Genomic DNA, 23,319 nt, shown 5'->3' with positions numbered 1-23,319 from the left:
CAGGAAGGGGGAAATAAAACCACCCCAAAGGACTGATTTCCAGGGTACAAAGAAACACAGCAGAGGAATGGAAATTAAGTACTAACCTGACTACAGCAGATGCTAAAAGTGACAACCATCCATCTCTTGACACTTTTGAGCCCTGGTCAGCAAGTTGCTGAAGGTGGGTCGAAGCTGGACTGCTGGAATTGCTGCAGTCTCATTCTTAATGTTCTGCTGCAGTTCTTGAAGATTGTGAAGGTTGTTGCGATACACCTTAGACTTCAGGGCTCCCCACACAAAGTAATCGCAGACTGACAGATCAGGTGATCTAGGTGCCTAAGTAATGCTACAACCAGACTGACCTCTGCTCGTCAGGCGTGAAATTTGTGTCAATGTGCTCCAATGTTCGGCCGGCTGTAAGGGCAGTTGCTACATTCTGTTGGGCTGTGGTTATGTGCATACATTCTCCTCCATTCTTATCCACTCGTTCGGTTCACTTTCGCTTGATCCACCCAGTAGAACCAACCGGAGGCGGGTTCTAAGTTCCTGTCTAGCAACGTTGTAAGTTATTTTGACACGAAGGATTTATATATATATAACACTAATTTTCTCATTTTTTTGATGGATCTGACCTCAAAATTTATAAAAATATTTGGTATAAACCATTTATAACGTTTAAACTGATGAATATGTATTATACATTCACAAAATTGCTGTCGCCTCATTACTTCACGTACATTATACATTTTACTTCTTACATTAGCAAATATTTATGACTTCACGCTACGTATTTAAAGATATTTTCCTTACATTCTTTTCACTATTCTTTCCAATATTTTTTTAATGTCATTCAATGTGTGTGCAAGTTAACTCATTGCAATAATATCGCTGCTAACAAGCGTAGAACTTCTAGAGCTACCCAATTCCCAGGATTATCCAACAGAAATTGTACTCTGATACGCTGCTGACGGATTTCCTGTAGTCTTATATAGGGAGGATCATTCAGAACAACGTCTCCTCTAGGATCATTTTTAATTATATTTAAACAGTCCTGTGGGCGGATGACTACATTCCTTTATTGACAGACTGCTGTAATTTATGATGTATTGCAGTGGAAATTGTGCACGCTACAAACTGAAATACTGCATAACTGGAAATGAACTCCCACCATTCTCCCTCAAACCTACCCGTACCCGCGAATTCCTAAATCGGTGTCTTTCTATTGGGACACGCGTCCACGTATCACTAAATTTTTGCGGGCATTCACTTCTGTTCCACATCTATAGCTTTTACGTTCTGTTTTGCCATCCACCGGTTTCGAACAGAATTTGTATAGTATCAAGTTCATAGAAGCTTTGTTCTTTCTTTCTATAGCAAAACGTTAACAGAAGGCCTTCTCTTTTTGTTTAATACGTAATTTCAAGATGTGTAGGTATTGTTTTATCGAACGAGGGAATTTAATTCCCCTTGAAAAACCCTCGCATAGTCCTTGTATTTTAGTACAAAGAGGCGTTTTGTTCCATAAATGCAGAGAATGTGGAGAGGCGTACAGATCAGTAAAAATAAAAATGCATGAGAAGGGGTTCAGGTTTAATGCCCGCTCGTTTAATTCCGTAGGGAAACCTTGAAATTCGGAACGCGCGCAGGCACATGACCCGCAACAGAGTACACGTGTAAGTAGATCACTGGTAATCAACAATAAAGTCCAGCCTAGCTGCATGTCTCCCATCGTTTTTGCCAAACAACTGTTTCCATCCGCTTTGTGCGGTCTCCTTTCAATGAGAGATTGACGTTAAACAGAAATAAAATAAGAGATACAAAAATAATTTTGAATAAAGTTTTATCAATGGAATACTGTAGGGCTCTGTGAGGAATGAGTATTTCTTTTCCCTTCATTGTCACTATTCAAAGCATTAAAAGAATGACTAAAACGGATACAGCAGATTCAATGACTCTAGTGTGACAAGGATCGCCGACAAACTAATGCTCGAAGTTCAATGTTACCATTCACGAAAGGGTGAGACAAGGGGATGGAAGAGACGGGGGGGGGGGTGCGGGGATGGACCCACCGCTGATATGGACTATGAGGATGAGGACAATGGACACTGAAAAATGCCTGTTCTCCCTTTTTTGTTTAAAAAAACTAAAATGTATGTTGAATTTGCCCAGTAAATTTTTAGTTTTCATTTACCACGCCATTCACCACCCACACGAAACTGCCACTGTACTTCACCAGCTTTTTCCCTCAGCAATGCGAAAATAACCGGAGCGCTCGCCCAACACTACCGGAAACCACGCAACACTGCACACTTCATGTAGTAATATAAGTTTCCTGTGGTTAAACTGAGGGTCTGTATTGGCTCGACTGTTCATACATCTCGCCAGAAACCAAGCTGATCTTCCCCAAGATCGGGCTCTACCACTCTTATGTAGATACATTTTGCAACCATTGTTACTAATGAACTCTTGGTTTGGTGATATTTAAACCCGTGAGCGCAGTCTTCTTCGGAACTGGAATTGTAACACTTTGGTTGAATTCTTCCGTAATCATTAATGTCAGATGGAAAAAATTCCCTATGCGTTATTATGCTCCACTTTTTTTCTATTGAGTGACAATCATTTATGGATTTTCTTTTTCGATATATTGCAGTGCTAACGTATCTTCCTGGTAGTCACATATGTTGTTCCGTTGAAAATACAATCTAACTCATTTTATGAATTTTAAAATTTCTATTTCTGTACCATTCACACCAGAGGAAAGTCAAAAGTTTTATGTTCTTCATATCTTATATATTTTTCCAGACTTTACCAATTTTTCGACTGCGACGAACGTCAATGAAGCCATGTAGTTTGATAATACACTGATGGCAAAAATCGCAATACCAAAAAATAATTGATGTAGATTAATGAAATATCAGAAAAACATTTATCTAGGTACCACATTCAAGTAGATAACATTGCAAGACCACAGGTTAATGTATGTACGTGATAAGCCGTTGCACATGTAAAATGTTCCTACATTAATAACCGGTGTAACCGCCAGAGTGTTGAATGCAAGTATGAAAACGTGCATGCATAGTACAAGTACCAGATCTTAGTCTGTCGGATGAGTTCCATAACTGTTGCACTTGACTGGTCAATATAGGAACGGTCAGCGCTGGTTTTGGATGAGGCTAAAGCTGTAGTCCGACGATTTCCCAAACGTGTTCGATTGGAGACAGATTTGGCGATGGAGCAGGCCAAGGCATCAAGGTGACACTCCCTAGTGCATGTTGGGTTTACAACAGCGGTATATGGCGGAGCGTTATGCTGATTTGAAACACCCGCTAAAATGCTGTTTATATACGGCAGCACAACAGATAAAATCACCAGGCTGATATACAAATTTGCAGTCAGGGTGCGTGAGATAACTACGAGATTCCTATTGTCATACGAAATCGCACCCCAGACAACATCTCCAGTTGTAGGTACAGTATGTCTAGCACACATACAGGTTTTTTTCAGGCCCTCAACTGGCTTCTTTCTAACGAGCACACGGCCATCACTGGCACCAAGCCGCGCGGGGTAGCTGTGCGGTCTCAGGCGCCTTGCCACTGTTCAACCCCCCCCCCCCCCCGTCGCCACGCCACCCGGACGTTCGAGGCCTCTCTCGGGCATGGGTGTATGTGTTGACCTTAGCGTAAGTTAAAGTTAGAATAAGTACTGTGTAAGCCAAGGGACCGACGACCTCAGCAGTTTGGTCCCATAAGAACATAGCACAAATTTCCGATTTCTGGCATCGAAACAGAACCAGCTTTCACCATAAAACAGACCAGACCTCCACCTTGCCCTCCAGTGAGCTCTCGCTTGACAACACTGAAATCGCAGATGGCGGTGATCTGACGTCAGTGGAATGCACGCTACACGGCGTCTGGCTTGAACCTGTCCTCGAAGTAACCGATTTGTAACAGCTCGTTGTGTCACTGTGGTGTCAACCGTTGCTCAAACTGCTGCTGCAAATGCAGTACGGTGATCCAGAGCCACACACCGAACACGATACTGTTTCCTGTCGGTAGTGCTACGTGACCATCCGGAGCCCGTATTTTTGCGACTGTACATTCTCGTGACCATTGCTACCAGCAATCATGTACAGAGGCTACATTCCTGCCAAGTCTTTCTGCAATATCACAGAAGGAACGTCCAGCTTTTCGTAGTCCTATTACACCACCCCGTTCACTCAGTGAGCTGCTGATAATGGCGTCTTTCTCGCCTTAAAGGCATTCTTGACTAACGTCAACTCACCGCCTCCAATCTCAAAGATAACTAATGCTCACGACCTTTACAGCCTGAATTTAAAGCAAACCTGATTCCAATCCTCATAGTGGTGGTGGTACTAGCGTCACTCTTAACGAACTGGCGCGAAATTGGAATAGGTATCATTTTTCTAATGTAGAAACGTGCCTACCAACTTTCGTTTGTTCGCAAAACTCCTTGGTGCTGCGATATTTTTTCCGTCGGTATATATTACGAACATCCCTAAATCTACGAGGGCTGTTCAATAAAGAATGATCATTTTTTTTGACAACATATCTTTACTAGTCCTCATAATTTTGATGGTCCTTCTCAAAGTAGTCTCACATGAATGCGATGCACTTGTCCCAGCGTTTATACCAGTCTTCAAATACATACTGGAAACCATTTTTTGAGAGATCCTTCAAAATCGCCTCCGCAATCTTCACCACTGCTTCTGATTGATAATGCCTTCCACGAAGGTGTTTTTTGATGTTAGGGAATAGAAAAAAGTCACATGCGGTTAAATCCGAACTATAGGGATGGTCAGGGACGCACTTCACGTTGATTTTTGCAAGATATTCAGCAACAACATTGGCAATATGCAGCCGCCCATTAGCGTGGCGCAGCATCCAGCCTGCTTCTCGGAAATGTGGCCATTTGCGCCTGATACGGACTTGCAATGTTTTCAGGACATCCCTGTAGTATTGACCAGTTACTGATGTGTGTGCACGTACAAATGTTGTTAAACTGTTCCATGAATGAGATAACCATTACTTTCCCAGCCGAAGCAACCACTTTTGCTTACTTTGGGGTTGGTGATGAAGGAGATTTCCACACTGAGTTTTGCTGTTTGCTCTCAGGATCGAAATTATGTAGCCAAGTTTCATCAGCAGTGATTGCATTTGAAAGAAACTCCGGACCTTCCTCTAATATCAACTTTAACTGCATGCAGCTCTGCACGCGAACGTCCTTTTGTTCGGGAACCTACAGTTTTGGAATGCATCGCGCATAAACACGTGTCACGAGTATTTTTTTCTGTCACCAACATGTGGTTGGCACCCCGTGAAACGTTCAGTATTTAAGAAAGTAATCTTAAGGTAATTCGTCGATCCTGTCTCACAACGACAGCAACACTGTCGATGTTTTCTTCCACGAGAGCAGTAACTGGAGCACCGGGTCCACCTTCCTTTGAAATTAATTGTGTCCCCTCTGTAAACATTTTAAACGACTTTCGAGCTGTGCTGTACGGAAGAACACTCTCCATAGGCTTCCAGTAGCATTGCGTAGGCCTCAGCTGAAGATTTGTTGAGAATAAAGCAGCATTTGAAACCGCATATTGTTCCTCGCATGTTACCTCCATTGCAGCGGTGGACGATACTGAACATGTCTAACCTTGTCTGCCTCCCATAGGCGGGAACCAGGAGTCCCAAGAATGGAACTACTACGGCTTGTTTTTTGCAGATTAAGCTAACAGATTATCATAAGATTAAATTTTAGTGCGAGAAATTATGACCATAAAATATTATGATCATTCTTAATTGAACAGCCCTTATATTAGGGACCGTTTTACATAGTTTTATTTATCTTCTCCTGTCCAATAGCTTTTCCCAATTCAGAGTGTTCTCACGCTGTTCATTTTAGTGCCTTCCTACTGTATGCACTCGAATGTCGAAAAACTTCTACATCACCAATTTGATACGTGTCTTATGAAATTTAATTGCTACGTGGCATTATATTGCGAAAAATTGGAAATTTGTGGTAAGTTCCTATGGAAACAAACTGCTGAGGTCATCGGACCCTAGGCTTAAAAGACTAAGAACCACACGCGAACCGTGGTAAGACGCCCCTTATATTCCGAAACTATCGCATAATCTGTTATATAGCTCCGTATCAAGATTCCAGTAGTCAGTCAAGTCAAATCACAGATCTTGCTTGAAAACTACAGGCCTATGATTGTATTTCTAAATATTTCTACATTCCTTTCCTCTAGGTACAGTGAGAGAGTCTTGTTATTTTGGCAGCCTTGGGGCCAAGACCGCTACGGTCGCAGGTTCGAATCCTGCCTCGGGCATGGATGTTTGTGATGTCCTTAGGTTAGTTAGGTTTAACTAGTTCTACGTTCTAGGGGACTAATGACCTCAGCAGTTGAGTCCCATAGTGCTCAGAGCCATTTGAACCATTTTGAACCTTGGGGCCAATAGCTGTTTTACTAAGGGGAAGTTTTCTCTTACGTGAACAGGATCGAGGTGCAGTTGTCCTCCGGTGAAAGCCATTCTCGACACAGACAGAGAGCGGTGGAGAGCAGTCTGCCATCCCAGCCCAGCATGAGTGTTGAGAAGGCCGGAGAGTGTCCCATAAAACTGCATTGTGTGCGAAGTGCAAGGAATTCCTTTCAGCTAACTTAATAATCTGAAAGGAAAGAGAAAAGCGAGGCTATGAAGCATGAGAGCAGTCGTTAAGCCCACGTGTGACCTGCTGGAATCTTTGTTCGAATTCTAGTAAGCGGTTTCCTGCTTGGCTCATAAAAATTATTTCGATAGGAGCAGCGAGTTTCCATACGTGCCTACATGTACACCATTTGGTTGGCCACAACTGAAAATTTTCCGTGTAGCGGGAGAGATTTTCTGCCTCTTCCCGCGCCACAGGACTAATACATCTTACTGGTTAACCACAACAAAATCTACAAGTGTAGGAAATTGTTAAACTTCTTTATTAAATTATCATTAATTTCTTCATTTGTGGGGCCATGTTGTCCATAGTTGCTTTACAATTTCTGAGGGTATTTTCGTTCCGTCGTTGCAGTTACAAGGAAATGCTTTTTTTTTTCTTTTTTTCTGCAGAAGTGTTTCACTTTATTGAGTTTAAGCATCGTCAATGGTGGTGATTTCCGATTGGTTTCTCGACTACATCGGGAGATGCCGTCTGCCAGCACATCTTTGACACCAAACATGTGCTATCAGACGGCATCTCTCGATGTAGTCGAGAAACCAATCGGAAATCGCTACCACTGATGATGCTTTAGCTCAATAAAGCGGAACCCGTCTGCTGACATAAAACACGCATTTTCTTGTAGTTTTAACGACAGAAAGAAAATATCATTAGGAAATTATCATTGTTCGGAACTTGCAAGGTCTGCTGCAATTGGCTGACAAGGCTCCGACGCTGGAAGGACTAGTTAAGTTTCGTTGAGTAAATATAGAACAGAGTTAATTCATAGACACTGTCGAGAAGACTTGCTTGGTGCAGCACGCTAGGTCTTAGAACGGTAGAGGGAGTTGCCTCTGATTTAGGCCAAGTTAAACTTAGTTTGCTGCCGCTAATGGAGTCATCTTCTACACTCGCACAACTTAAGAGTGGTAAACAAGTGTCATCATTTCAACTACCTCGGGGAAATGAGTGAGGAGTCACTTAAGTTGCATCTGGGTTTCATTTTGCAGATCTGATTTTCGAAGCCAAATTGAAATAAGAACACCGAGAATTCATTGTCCCAGGAAGGGGAAACTTTATTGACACATTCCTGGGGTCAGATACATCACATGATCACACTGATAGAACCACAGGCACATAGACACAGGCAACAGAGCATGCACGATGTCGGCACTAGTACAGTGTATATCCACCTTTCGCAGCAATGCAGGCTGCTATTCTCCCATGGAGACGATCGTAGAGATGCCGGATGTAGTCCTGTGGAACGGCTTGCCATGCCATTTCCACCTGGCGCCTCAGTTGGACCAGCGTTCGTGCTGGACGTGCAGACCGCGTGAGACGACGCTTCATCCAGTCCCAAACATGCTCAATGGGGGACAGATCCGGAGATCTTGCTGGCCAGGGTAGTTGACTTACACCTTCTAGAGCACGTTGGGTGGCACGGGATACATGCGGACGTGCATTGTCCTGTTGGAACAGCAAGTTCCCTTGCCGGTCTAGGAATGGTAGAACGATGGGTTCGATGACGGTTTGGATGTACCGTGCACTATTCAGTGTCCCCTCGACGATCACCAGTGGTGTACGGCCAGTGTAGGAGATCGCTCCCCACACCATGATGCCGGGTGTTGGCCCAGTGTGCCTCGGTCGTATGCAGTCCTGATTGCGGCGCTCACCTGCACGGCGCCAAACACGCATACGACCATCATTGGCACCAAGGCAGAAGCGTAGGATCCTACGGTCTTGGCGTGCATCCGTGCGTCGCTGCGGTCCGGTCCCAGGTCTACTGGCACGTGCACCTTCCGCCGACCACTGGCGACAACATCGATGTACTGTGGAGACCTCACGCCCCACGTGTTGAGCAATTCGGCGGTACGTCCACCCGGCCTCCCGCATGCCCACTATACGCCCTCGCTCAAAGTCCGTCAACTGCACATACGGTTCACGTCCACGCTGTCGCGGCATGCTACCAGTGTTAAAGACTGCGATGGAGCTCCGTATGCCACGGCAAACTGGCTGACACTGACGGCGGCGGTGCACAAATGCTGCGCAGCTAGCGCCATTCGCCGGACAACACCGCGGTTCCTGGTGTGTCCGCTGTGCCGTGCGTGTGATCATTGCTTGTACAGCCCTCTCGCAGTGTCCGGAGCAAGTATGGTGGGTCTGACACACCGGTGTCAATGTGTTCTTTTTTCCATTTCCAGGAGTGTAGTTGCTTCCAACATGCACTAAGGTGATCATACGGTGTTCAGTCACGCTGTTTCAGAAAATTCCTTTAAATTACTGACCTCTCCCTCAATCATTAGCAGTTTTACAGCGTCCTTTAATGTGTCCACTCATCTATGTGAAGGCTAAAGCTCATATTCTTAATCACTTGTCCAATTGCTAAATATTTGTACTCTTGATTCAATGTTTAAATCATTTATGATGTTTACATCAATAAACTAAATTGTTAAAGCAACCATTAGTTTTCTTCGGTAATTTATTCATTAAAATGCCTGCGTGAAGTCTGCTTCCAATGTTTTCACGCTTCACTGGGCCACCCCTACTAAATTTCACTTAATAATACTTTATCTGTTGTTAGACCTTGTTTCCTTTTAATCTTGTGGGAAGCTTCCAACCCCTGAAGGCCACCGGGGATACGATCTGTAATGCCTTATAGGTATGCTAAAAAGCCCAACCGACACTTCACACAATTCCAGAAAAATACCCGTCAATTTTATGTAAATACTTCACAATCCGAGTTATTTTTTCGATAGTTTTCTTTGCCAGAGGCTGCCTACTTCAAATGCATCTCTGATTCTGATTTAACATACAATTTCACTTCATATAGAACCAAATGTTACATATTATCACTTCCTTAACATTATACGAAATAGCGAGATACATATTCTGTCGAAACCATTTAACAGTACTCATAAGTGACTCCTACATTTTAGTGTCTGGAGAGGAATTTTGGTTTCACTCCTGCTCCCGAAATGTGTGCTTGATCTTCCAGCTGACATAAATCCAGCAGAGAACGCATTTTCTGCAGATGACACAAATGTTAATAATATTAGAGACGAAGCAATAGAAGAAATTGTTAATGATGTTCTGAAAGCATAGTCATGTAGTTCTTTGAAAACCGACACTCTCAAGCTTGAAAGAGTCGGAAACAGTATACTCAGTTCCATAAACAAACAGAAAAAAGCCAGTAACTAATACAGAACATTGACAGGAATCAAGAAACGAACAGAGTGGTCCACTTTTTAGCACAGTTGTTGACGGAAAATTGACGTGGAAGATATACGTTGCCGAGCGGCTCAAGCAACAAAGTTCAGGATAATTGGCTCTTCTTGGATTTGCTGATTCTGAGAACAAAAAAGTCATATTTCGTTTTATTTTGCATATTTCCACTCATTGATATCTTATATCATAATTTTCTGGAGTAACTCAACACTTAGAAAGAAAGTATCGATTGCCCAAAAGCAAGAAGTGGGAATAATATATGCTCTGTTCATTCTCCTTTATCGTGTAGGCTTATTTTAAAAGAGTTAGGCATTTCCTCTGCTCCTTTACAATGCGCGTGTGTTCGCTAATGAAATTCGCTACAAATAACTTGAGAGGAATAATTGTGTTCACAGCTCTAGCACTAGGAACGAAATTGCTTTCGTTTCTCAAGCTATTATTGCTTGAGAGAAGATATCATTATACAAGCATAAACATCTTTGATAGTTTGTCCAACAATGTATAATATCGGCATAGAGTCAAGCCAACTTTAAAATATTGCTCAAAATCGGTTCTTCTGGTCAAGTAAGCATATTCTATTGGAAACGTTTTATCTAAAACTGGTATTCATGTATATGTCCGTAAAACGTAAACTGACTCGTTTCACATCATTTCGATGAAAACCATGCAAATTATTTGCGGGACGTATGAAAAACTAATTTCCGCTAGACAGATACGTAACCTAGCATTTGCCTCTGCCCCTTTACACTTTATTTCGTGTTACGAAATTTACCTCCACTACATTCGTTTCTGCATGGACAAACAAGCTAAACAATAGTAACTCAACAATAAAACAGCCATCTTATTACGAACATTCCTTATTTTAACTTCCATACTTGGTTATTATAAATATTGTAGATTATTTGTGTGTTACTACACTGCACCTGTATTGTAATGTAACGCAGGCAACAACATAGTAAACCACATTTACAGACTTGAAATTTTCATATATGAAATGTGGAGGCATCACTTCTCACTTTATATCCCCACCGCTTAAAGGACGCATTTAATTCTCCGTGTTTATTGCTGTAAAAATACACTGGCGTGGAAGTTATCCTCTGGAATGTTTAAACAGTGTGGAAGGTTAAGGGCCGATGAAAGTGTCTGCAAACACTGAATGCCAAAGATGCAAAAAAAAATGTTGACACTTCCAGAGAAGCGGCAGCTGGTAGCAGCATAAATGTTTAATGTGAGACCCTGAGTCTTCCACTCGTCAACACAGCTCACGGTGCTAAACGGCTTCACAGATCAAGACGAACTCCTGCGATGTAGCACATCTCCGTTCAGCGCAAGAGATCGTTTGTTTCCTTTCGTTCAGTGTCCATGGTGAAAGACATAACAGAAACGAATGCTGTTTGCTTTTTGCCGGCTAAATAGAGCGGCTGTTCCTCCTGAAAGAATAGTTGTTCAGTACGGATAACTAGAGAACATACTGAATTTCACGGAGTCATTGACCTTAGTCTGTTGCTTTGAATCTTCAGAACTTTTCGAAAATTTGTTAATTAATAATCCTTTTATTTATCATGCTGAACCCACTTGTAGAGAGTAACAGGGGTACAAAGTTACGTCGATATCGAAGACATTAGCAACAGTGCAGTAAATAAGGCGTGTCGTCAGAATCTGTTTAAACCAGATCGTTGCACTAATGTACCAACAAGCTGTTGACACAAATGTAGTGTTTATCCTCCACTTGAAAATGACAACCATAAAGTGTCTTTCGAAGCATCCCTCCCTATGACATATCTTCTCGTAAAAATGTGGCACTTGATGATCCTATATGGCGCGACATTCAGCTTGTGGTAAAGAGATTTCACAATGGTAAAAATAGTACGAGGGGCGTTTAATAAGCGAAGCAACACATTTTTCTTATGGAAGCATGTTGATTTTATTCAGGATTTCAATCACCATATTATTCCCCACTCTTTTAGCTATCAACCTCTATTTTTCAGAACAATGTCCGTTCAATGAGACGCACTTACGGCTCCTTGCTGAGGGACCTACGAAATCGTATATTGCCCGCATAGTATCACTCTATTGGTCGACGTCGGAGCCACCGTCTGTCTGCATCAATAACCTCCACATCACCCACGTACTGCTTCCTGTAGAGGGCATCATTCATTGGGCGAAGCAGATAGAAGTCGGGGGATGCGAGGTTCGGGCTGTAACTTGGGTGAGGGACAAGAGTACAATGAAGATTTGTGAACTCCTCTCGGTTGCGCAGACCTATGTGATGCCATGCGTTCTCATGCAGGAGAAGTTCGTGTGCATTTTTGTGGCGACGAACACGTTGAAGTCGTTTCTTCATTTTTCTGACGGTAGTATAATATACTTCAGAGCTCGTTCGTTGCACAGTGAAGGAGGACATCAAACAGAGCAACCTATTCAGAGTCCCTGAAGACTATCGCCATTACTCTGCACGCTGATGGTGCGGGTTTGAATTTTTCCTTCGGAGGAGAGGTGGTGTGGCCCCAGCCGTTTTATTTACGAAGTGATGAACCCAAGGTTCATCGCCTGTGTCGATGTTCGACAAAAAACTGTCACGATCAGCCTCGTAACGTATAAGCAGTTCCGCGCAGATCGTCCTTCTTCGCTCTTTATGGTCTTCTGTTATGTGGCGAGGAATCCAGCGCGTAAACACCTGTGAGTTCGCTAATTGGCCGTCGAGCGTGTCAGCAGTTCCAACTGAGACGTCCATTTGAGCATGGAGATGTTTGATTGTGATCCGTCGATCACCTCGAATGAGAGTGACCGACTGTCCCAACACTGCAGGAGCAACAGCTGCGTATGGCCTGCCGGCACACTGTTGATCAGACACGTTTGTGAGACCATGATGCGACGATGACAGATGCCTCGCCCAGCCACTCACCGTGCTTTTGTTCACTGCCAGGTCACTGTAGACATTCTGCAATGGCCTATGGATATCTGAGATGCGCTTGTTTTCCCCCAAAAGAAATTAATTGATATCTCTCTGTCTGGAGTGCACCTCTGATGCCATTTCGACGGTAAAATACAGTGCTGCCACATCGAAACTTCATGAAACGATAGGCGAAAAGCGTAAATATTGAACGATGTTCTACAATAAAATCCGCATTTTTGCAACTGAAATCAGCCTATAAAAATGTTTTAAGTTAGCTGTAAGTTATACTCATAAAAATCTAAAATTGTAGTGATTATCGTGAAATAAATTGGCTTGTACAAACGGGAGGAAATACAAAAAAGCTGTGTGTCCTATCTAAAGAGGATGTAACAACACAAAAAGCAGAGAAATACGATACTTGTGAAATAGGAAGACGTAAGCTGATTATAACTTAAAAATCATGGCCTTTGCCCACTTAGTGAAATAAGGAAACCGTATACGCAAAGCAGAGACGAATTCGGGGTCATTTTAGCGTCATTTTATGTACTGTCTATTTCTTCAGATTGGTCACACTCTGACTGCCTCCTTATTTCGGAGCTTGCGACAGTCACCAGCTCCGGCGATAATGCCTCGAATCAAACGACAAGGGCCGGCGAGCTACTTAAAAGTTCAAATATTGCGTAAGGTGTCATGACAGTTTTCTCACAAAGTGACTGAGAAACCGAATAATAAGACAGAACGTGCGAGCATCACGTCACCTATCCGATCGCTTCCACTCTAACTCAGAAAGGGCTGACGTGATCAGACAACGGGAAGGTACACAGTACACAAGCATTCAGAGCCAGCTGAAGTGATCTGGTATTTTCACTATGTGGAACTATACCACTAAGCGTAAGATTCGGCAGGACTGAAGACTGGACTATTTGACACGAAGTGGAAATATTTTGGTAAAGTTTTGCGTTGCCTGTAAGCAAAACAGAATTCTTTTGCATGCTATAACAGTTTGTTCAGGCCAGCTTCAATGCTTATCTATATAATGCTGAGATTTTTGACTGATTTTTTGTATTTACTTCCCTAAGTTAAATGATCCCAGTTTCTATATACATTAACAATGCACAAAGTATAAATATTTCTGACTTTTTTCAGGTACCGTCTAAGAGGCATATGCAGCTCGTTACTTATGACATCAATGAAAGAACAGTAAACGAGAGCAACAGGTAAGTCATCACACTATATTAATTTAAACTATAGCGCATACTTCATGTAGTTCATAAAAGGATACTTCATTCAGCATTATTATTTCGTTCGTATATATTTAGTTGTATATTCCTGTCCAGCAGCAGTGAGAACAATTCCTGAAACATAATTATTAAATTAAAAGCTTGTACATCTAGTAAAGAGTACATTGCAGTTATTTAGTACAGCAAATAAAATTGCACCTCTGTTACAATGTCATTTATGCATTATGATTCGTCTACAACGTGAGTAATTGCACCCACATGTCAATGGGATAAAAGGGAGAGCTGGGGGCAATAACATGGTAACCCACACAAACCAAGCTTCATGTAAGATGGAAAATGCAGAGATATCATAATTTAATGTAAAGAAGCATTTTATCAAATCACAATGATTTCTTTTAGTATTTTCTAACAGTTTTATGTGGTTTACCATGTTTTTCATAGGACAATTCATCTGAAGTGTTGGTTATCATGTTTTTTGATATTAATAATTCTATTCTTTCTGTATGAAGCGTCATTAATATTTATTATTTAACTCCTGAGAAAACTGTACTGTGTCACACTGTCTAAAACCTAACTGTGTTACTGAAATAAACTTATAGAAATAATCTTCTCGACATAAAAAGTTATATCTAACAATATGGATTCATTTGTTCATTGTTCAGTAAACATCAACTGAAAACAAAATTGTTTCATACAAACAGACACACATATGAAAATAATCTCAATAACAGGCAAATGACTGCATGTTTACCATCATATAACTCTTAAGGAATAAGTGTTAAGTAACATCTGTTGAAAACATTATACCATAACACAAACAATATACTTACGACAATAACTTATTACTGATATAAAAGATATACTGAATATTTAAGAGTGTATGTATTTTTCTGTTATAAGAACTCACTGATACCAAATATGAACCTTAATTAATACTCGTAAACCAATTTAGTCTAATACAATTTCATGAATTTGAGTTCCATAACACATTCTGACATTTCTCACACCCTTTCACATTGAGAAGTAGGAAAAATATAGTGAACAGTGGTACTGAAGTTCATAGGAATTTATTTGTGTGTGTTCAGTTATCATTGCGGAACAGTCCTCTTCATCTAGCCCTCTTTCTGGTCTGTGACTTGTCTTCACTTAACTGTGATAATTTTAAAAGAAGATGTTTGGGATATAATCTTCTAGGGATTCATTTTTAACAGACCTATTCATCTTTGTCCATTGTTCTGCCTTTGCTGGTGATCCAACTTGACCTCTTGAACAAAGATATATGTTTCATCCAGGCCATTGCATTGGCATTTAATGTTTAATTTCATTGGGTCATACATTGAATATGAGATGGTAACTGCATCTTTGAATTAAATTGGTTCCTTTTGGTCAGTCTTTGTTGTGAAGGTAAGGTATTTCCTGAGGTTTCCAGACTTACGAAATCCTTTTGCGTCATGCTCATTACAATGAACTTCTTTCTTTGAGGCGATTACTCTATAATTTCTACTCATTGTTGTGGAATGTACACAACCTACGCATGCCTTCTTTCATAGCTTTCTATATGGCCAAAACCTTCGTCTGAAAGAAGCACTGTATGGCCTGAAGTAAGGAAATGGTGTGCTAATGTTCAAAGCGATCAGAAGAAATGAGATATGATAAAAAAGCTAACACAGGCCAATTTTTGATTTGGCCGCCACAGTTATAATTTATCAAAACAAGTTTCTTTCCTCTCACATTAAATTTCTCGATATGCTTCTATAAACGGCTTATGATCTCCTCTTACCCACGGCCAGCTGTGGGCTCATTCCAAATACAAAAGTGATCTAGCCCAGACTTGCAGTCAAGTACACTGAAATTGTAGCACCACAATTTCCTGGAATAAAAAGCTGGGCCAGTACTCAGTTTATGAAGAGGCAATACTTGAGAAGGTCGAATGTGAACATGTAAGTGTCTTCTTCATCTTTGGAAAAATCTTTATTTTCGTTTGTTTTTATAAATTCAGCCTGCGCTCTTCGATGGGGTAGCTCCTGTTGAACTTCTAACACATGGAGTTCCTTGGTATCCATTTTTAATTGCCAGTCCTTCATTTTCAAGGAAAGTGTGTCACATGTTTTACACCTGTCACTGTTAGGATTCATCAAATATACAGTCAGTCTTCTGAAGAGTTTTCTGTATTTGGCGAAGGAAACTGGCTTTAGTGCATTTCCTTTGCAGAAATTATTGACTTAATGATCATAGATACTTCTAATTCAGTGTTCATATCCAACATATAGCATGTTCCGGATGTAATGACTTGAGTATTTCGCAGTTTTGTTAATGTGATCAGTCACATACTTGATCTGATCGTCACTAAAACTATTACTTCTAGTTCCATGAAGGCCTGGCTGGGCCAAGGGGGGAGTGTTCTGATCTAGAGCTAGTTTTTTAAACATAATCTAAACCATTCCCCTCGCTTTTTGAAGTCCATGTTTGTATAGAAATGCTACTTTACCATCTACCACTTCCATAGAATCTTTCAAAACCATATTCACCACACTACAAAATCAGTTACCTCCATCACCCTTCTTCGTGTATCTACGTTTAACTTGGATGACTTTCATTCATGCATGCAAATACGAATTCTGGAAGTCATAATTTTTCATGTGGCTCGTCAGGTATGCATTCCAGAGCCAATGTTTATTGGACTTCTTTTTCTTGTTCTGGTTCGTACTACCACCTCTGATATATGACTACAATTTTAACAACAGTACCAGCACATGTGTTGCACCGTCAGAGGTATCAGAACGGTTTTTGCTTGTAACTTTCGACTCGTTCTTTTCCGGCGCAGAGACTCTTACCTCAAATCGATATATTTACCCTTCTCCATCAACAAAAGCAAAACGAGGATAATGGAATGTAGTCGAATTAAATCGGGTGATGCTGAGGGTATTAGATTAGGGAATGAGACGCTAAAAGTAGTAAAGGAATTTTGCTATTTGGGGAGCAAAATAACTGATGATAGTCGAAGTAGAGAGGATATAAAATGTAGACTGGCAATGAATGGCAAATGGCAAGGAAAGCGTTTCTGAAGAAGAGAAATTTGTTAACATCGAGTATAGATTTAAGTGTCAGGAAGTATTTTCTGAAAGTATTTGTATGCAGTGCAGCCATGTATGGAAGTGAAACGTGGACGATAAATAGTTTAGGCAAAAAGAGAATAGAAGCTTTCAACATGTAGTGCTACAGAAGAATGCCGAAAATTAGATGGGTAGATCACATAATTAATGAGGAGATATATAATAGAGTTGGGGAAAAGAGGAGTTTGTGGCACAACTTGAAGAAGAGATCGGTTGGTAGAACATATTCTGACGCATCAAGGGATCACCAATTTAGTATTGGAGGGCAGCGTGGAGGGTAAAAATCGTAGAGGGAGACCAAGAGATGAATACACGAAGCAGATTCAGAAGGATGTAGGTTGCAGTAGGTGGTGGGAGATGAAGAAGCTAGCACAGGGCAGAGTAGCATGGAGAGCTGCATCAGACAAGTCTCAGGACTGAAGACCACAACAACAACCACCCTTCTCCATCCTAGGAACTTTATAACATCATCGAGGAATCACCCTGTATACAGATACATATACAGGCGCTGGCACCTATACCTTTGACGCTCTGTAGCTTCGTTGGATGACGTTCCCGGACATGGGTTGTTATTCAAAATATTATGTACTCACTGCCCTCAACAAGTCCTTGAAGTTTTTAACGGGAATTACCTAACACTCTGTATTAAGAGCTCAGTCTTGAGCACTACTTTTTTCCTCAGTTTCAGTATTCGCCTCGCCTTTCGCTATCTAGACAATCATGTATTTGATAAAACAAAAATTTCAAAAATAACGATTATTATTGAATTAAACAGGAATGTAATTTGTATTATTTCTATCGTTACATAAAAATGGTCATTGTATTAATTAATAATAAAGTTTGCCTCAGTAGATTCTTTAACCCTGCACTCTGTGTGTAACTCAGTTCGACTTTTACGTATACACAGTGAAGTGCAGCATATGATGGGGTACTGTGTGTCTGTCCTGAAAAGTCCCAGTGATATGTATCTCATTTTCATCCCTGTCATCCAATTCATTTATTTTCAGGGAAACAGTCCTTAAATTCAAAATTAAATGTCGCTAAAACTAAGATCAATAGACGAATGCAAGAAACGCGTATGTTTATTGTGAGAGCTGTAAGAATTTTATGCAGAAGTTTCTAAACAACTGGAAAAGTTGCTACCAGAAAGCCATATAATCGATATGTAGTGCCTGTAAACAGTGTGCCGCAGTTCAGGGCGATCATTTCCACAGTTAAAACGTGAAACTTAGAATTTCCAATGATTAGGTTGAAATCATGTAATCCTATAAACAACGTGATTATCTGGTATTGGAATACGACAGGTTAGAGCACAGTCCTACGCCAACAACATGCAGTTTTCGAACACGATTTAATGTTCCTAAAGGTACTCATCAGGGAACCAATCGCAACCTCTTCTTCAAAGTTCAACGCCCGGCAGCGCGGCTGATGATTTAGCGGGGAATGTGGGCCCCAGGCAAACTGTAATTACTCCTGCAAATGTCGCCATGGTTTCTGGAATTGTTCAGCAATATCTAAGAAACCGAAGAATTGTAGCAGAGACTCATCTGAAGCGCTCCAAAACGCAAAAAATACTGCGGTAGAGTCAACAAATGTTTCCATTCAAAATCCAGCTGTGCCACAGAAGGCCGCATATGGTTGCATATGGTTCATAGATGCAGCACACTTCCATCTGACTGGAGTCGTGAATAAACAAAACTTGCTTTTTTTTTTTTAATTTCGAGGGTAACCACATGTGTGAAGCACAACCATTGTATTCTCTCAAAATTACTGTTAGGGCTGCGCTATACGGTATAAGCATTATTGGCCTTTTTTTCATGCGAGAAATGATCAGTTGTGAATATTAGGATTCAATTTTGTAGCCATACAGGATGGCGAATCGATCAGACACCGAGTGCCTCTTGCAAGATGGGGCTGGACCACATCGCATCAGAGTTTTGCTTTCTTTATAAATACGTCAAGAAGAGAGTCGTTGTGTTGGATTAGTGCAAATTTACTGACGCAGGGATGGGATGACCTCCACATTACAAGATCTCTCTGCTTGTGACTACTTTCTGTCTGGCACATTGAAGGACGCATCTAAGGCATTTCCGTTGAGGTACTGCAGGATGTGGTGACAAATTGCATTGTTCGTTTGCTCCATCTCCGTACTGCGAGTAGTGGACATTCCGAAAAGACTGATGTGATTGCAGAGACTGCTTGCAGAGGACAAGTTTAATTACTTACGCTGATACTACACCCAGCGACCTGCACAGCGTACAGCGCCATCTATTAGTAGCTTTTCGAACTATGTCGAACATCTGCATAACTTTTGTATAAAACTCTTACAGCTTTCATAATAAACATACCTTTTTTTGCAGTTGCCTATTGATCTTAGTTTACGAGATATTTAATTATGAAATCAGGGACTCCTTTACTGGACATCCCGTACGTATGACCACAGTGATTCCGAAACCCATTATGTATATCGAAATCTAATAAAAAAGTTGAACGATGAATACAAAGTACTCAATATCAGCTGTTAGTTATTCAAGACAGATGTCGCAGTTAAGGGGAGTTACAACGGAAATTTTTAAATATAATCTACACCAGTTGGCAACGTTAAAATTTTTACGTGCATTGGTTCAAGATCTAATAAAATCGTTAATTTTTTATTTACAAGGTTGTACATTGAAGAAACTTTCTGATGGTAAAACCATAAGAGGCACGCTGACAGACAAAATGATTGATGAAGTACTGCAGTATTATGGGATGGCCATTAGAAATAATACTGAGGATTTGTTGAAAATGAAGCATGCAGTACGGGCTACCTTGTTTCACAGACTGTCAACTGATGAAAAACTAGTACACGACCTGTGCCCTCCTGGACCCGATTCATGGTGCAATCACCTCAAAGCCCAGTACTCAAACAGCTCATACAGTCATAAACATTTCATCCCAGCAGCAGTCATGGATGTCATAAAACCTATTTACAGAGACCTGGGAAATCCTGAATTTCAGGAAAAATGTCTGCATGGTCAGACTCAAAATCCCAATGAGTCGTTTTATATGGACTCGCTTACCAAAAAATGGTTTTCTAGGAATGAAGAAACTAAAGAAAAGAGAAAAAAAGAAGAAAAAACTAGGAAAAATCAAGAGAATGATATACAGTATGGTTCAGGGTGCGTCTGAATGACTAAAAATAAAAAATTAATCATACACTCCTGGAAATGGAAAAAAGAACACATTGACACCGGTGTGTCAGACCCACCATACTTGCTCCGGACACTGCGAGAGGGCTGTACAGGCAATGATCACACGCACGGCACAGCGGACACACCAGGAACCGCGGTGTTGGCCGTCGAATGGCGCTAGCTGCGCAGCATTTGTGCACCGCCGCCGTCAGTGTCAGCCAGTTTGCCGTGGCATACGGAGCTCCATCGCAGTCTTTAACACTGGTAGCATGCCGCGACAGCGTGGACGTGAACCGTATGTGCAGGTGACGGACTTTGAGCGAGGGCGTATAGTGGGCATGCGGGAGGCCGGGTGGACGTACCGCCGAATTGATCAACACGTGGGGCGTGAGGTCTCCACAGTACATCGATGTTGTCGCCAGTGGTCGGCGGAAGGTGCACGTGCCCGTCGACCTGGGACCGGACCGCAGCGACGCACGGATGCACGCCAAGACCGTAGGATCCTACGCAGTGCCGTAGGGGACCGCACCGCCACATCCCAGCAAATTAGGGACACCGTTGCTCCTGGGGTATCGGCGAGGACCATTCGCAACCGTCTCCATGAAGCTGGGCTACGGTCCCGCACACCGTTAGGCCGTCTTCCGCTCACGCCCCAACATCGTGCAGCCCGCCTCCAGTGGTGTCGCGACAGGCGTGAATGGAGGGACGAATGGAGACGTGTCGTCTTCAGCGATGAGAGTCGCTTCTGCCTTGGTGCCAATGATGGTCGTATGCGTGTTTGGCGCCGTGCAGGTGAGCGCCACAATCAGGACTGCATACGACCGAGGCACACAGGGCCAACACCCGGCATCATGGTGTGGGGAGCGATCTCCTACACTGGCCGTACACCACTGGTGATCGTCGAGGGGACACTGAATAGTGCACGGTACATCCAAACCGTCATCGAACCCATCGTTCTACCATTCCTAGACCGGCAAGGGAACTTGCTGTTCCAACAGGGCAATGCACGTCCGCATGTATCCCGTGCCACCCAACGTGCTCTAGAAGGTGTAAGTCAACTACCCTGGCCAGCAAGATCTCCGGATCTGTCCCCCATTGAGCATGTTTGGGACTGGATGAAGCGTCGTCTCACGCGGTCTGCACGTCCAGCACGAACGCTGGTCCAACTGAGGCGCCGGGTGGAAATGGCATGGCAAGCCGTTCCACAGGACTACATCCAGCATCTCTACGATCGTCTCCATGGGAGAATAGCAGCCTGCATTGCTGCGAAAGGTGGATATACACTGTACTAGTGCCGACATTGTGCATGCTCTGTTGCCTGTGTCTATGTGCCTGTGGTTCTGTCAGTGTGATCATGTGATGTATCTGACCCCAGGAATGTGTCAATAAAGTTTCCCCTTCCTGGGACAATGAATTCACGGTGTTCTTATTTCAATTTCCAGGAGTGTATATTGAGTTACAGTCTTTTGAAACTTTAGAAGCCGTTCCTGAAAATTAAATTTTTTTCTGTTTCATTTTTCGCTACATATCAGAAACCACCTCGAGTAGAGTATTCAAATTTTCAGAGAGTAATAACATACATATCCTGAGTCTACTGAACTAAAAGAATAACACAATGTTATGTATAATTAAAATTATTTAGGGTAACATACAAAGAACACAAAATTTTAACTGTGTAATTAAAAAAATTGTATTTTCGAAAGCAATGGCTGAAATGATATTATTGTTGTTCAGTAGACTCAGAACATAACATTTAATGTCCTGTAGAAGTTTCATATCAATGGCTACAGTGGTTCCTGAAATATAGGGGAGCCAAGTCACTAAATTTAATATCGTTCGGGATAGGGTGTTCCAACTCCCTTTAATGTACGAATCTTATTGCGTTCGGGATACAAACTTATGCAACACATGAAACAGATAATTGTGTCAAGCCCAAAAGCAATGTAAAGCATTTTCATTACCAGTTAATTTGCTGACGTAATATGGTTGTTGCACCTGTCGAACGCTGCGAAAATACGACGCTATCAAACTGTCGGCAGCTGTCCAAAAGCCCCCGGATGCCGTCAAGCCGTGCTAATCCACGGCGACATCCCTCCAGATGGCCAATCAAGCAGCGCTCACTGGATGGGTTCCCCTAGCTAGCCCCGGGATTACTCCGCCGCTGGCTGGCCGACCGGTTAGCGGCATTTGATTGCCCCATCCACGTTTCCATTCACTGACCACTGAGATTTTAACCTACCGTAACTTTTGTCGGGTACCAGATAAATTGAAATACGTGAGTCATCGACATCGAAACATTTAAAAGTATCCCTGAAATTTCGATGTGCAAACACGGCTTTGTTTATTAACAACGTTCTTTCTGTTTTGCTGGACTTCATTAGATGTGCCCTAACTCGTCTTTCACAACAGTGATCGCTATTCTCAGCTTGTGTAAAATTAGCAGACAGCTCCATTTCGTACTTCAGTAGGTTTTCCATCTAATGGTAGGGGAACTAAACTGGACAGTGATGCAACCTATTGTAGCAACCATGTCTCCGAATGGAAGGGAAGCTGCGACAGCTATTTTGATTTGGTTTGTATTAGTACTTGTGAAGCGCTGTCGTCTCCAGCTGTGTTTCTGTAACTTTTGGTGAATTTCAACTTGTAAACAGTTAATTTCTAATTGTACGCCCTTAAATGACATATAATCTTAAGGTACATGCCGATCACTATATATTAGTTGTATACAACGCCTAAATCCGTCAGTTATTAAGCTCCGCAAAAGTTGTTAATCTGAAGTCTGAAGTGTGCTCTTGGAGTGGAACAGTAGGGGCAGAATTGGTTAGTGTTCGATTATGTCCCGTCGCTTTTAGATGCAACTAGTTTTTTTTAAATTATGCATTTCTTTTTTCCTTTAGGTTTTCCAAATGGTACGACATTACGTTATAAAGACTAATAGACGGAAATGCGATATTAAATCAATGGCAATGGTAGCCAATTTATATTTCGAA

This window comes from Schistocerca serialis, chromosome 2, assembly GCF_023864345.2.
Source record: "Schistocerca serialis cubense isolate TAMUIC-IGC-003099 chromosome 2, iqSchSeri2.2, whole genome shotgun sequence".
NCBI lineage: Eukaryota > Metazoa > Arthropoda > Insecta > Orthoptera > Acrididae > Schistocerca > Schistocerca serialis.
The sequence above is the reverse complement of the archived record's forward strand: the minus strand, read 5'-3'. Positions refer to the sequence as shown.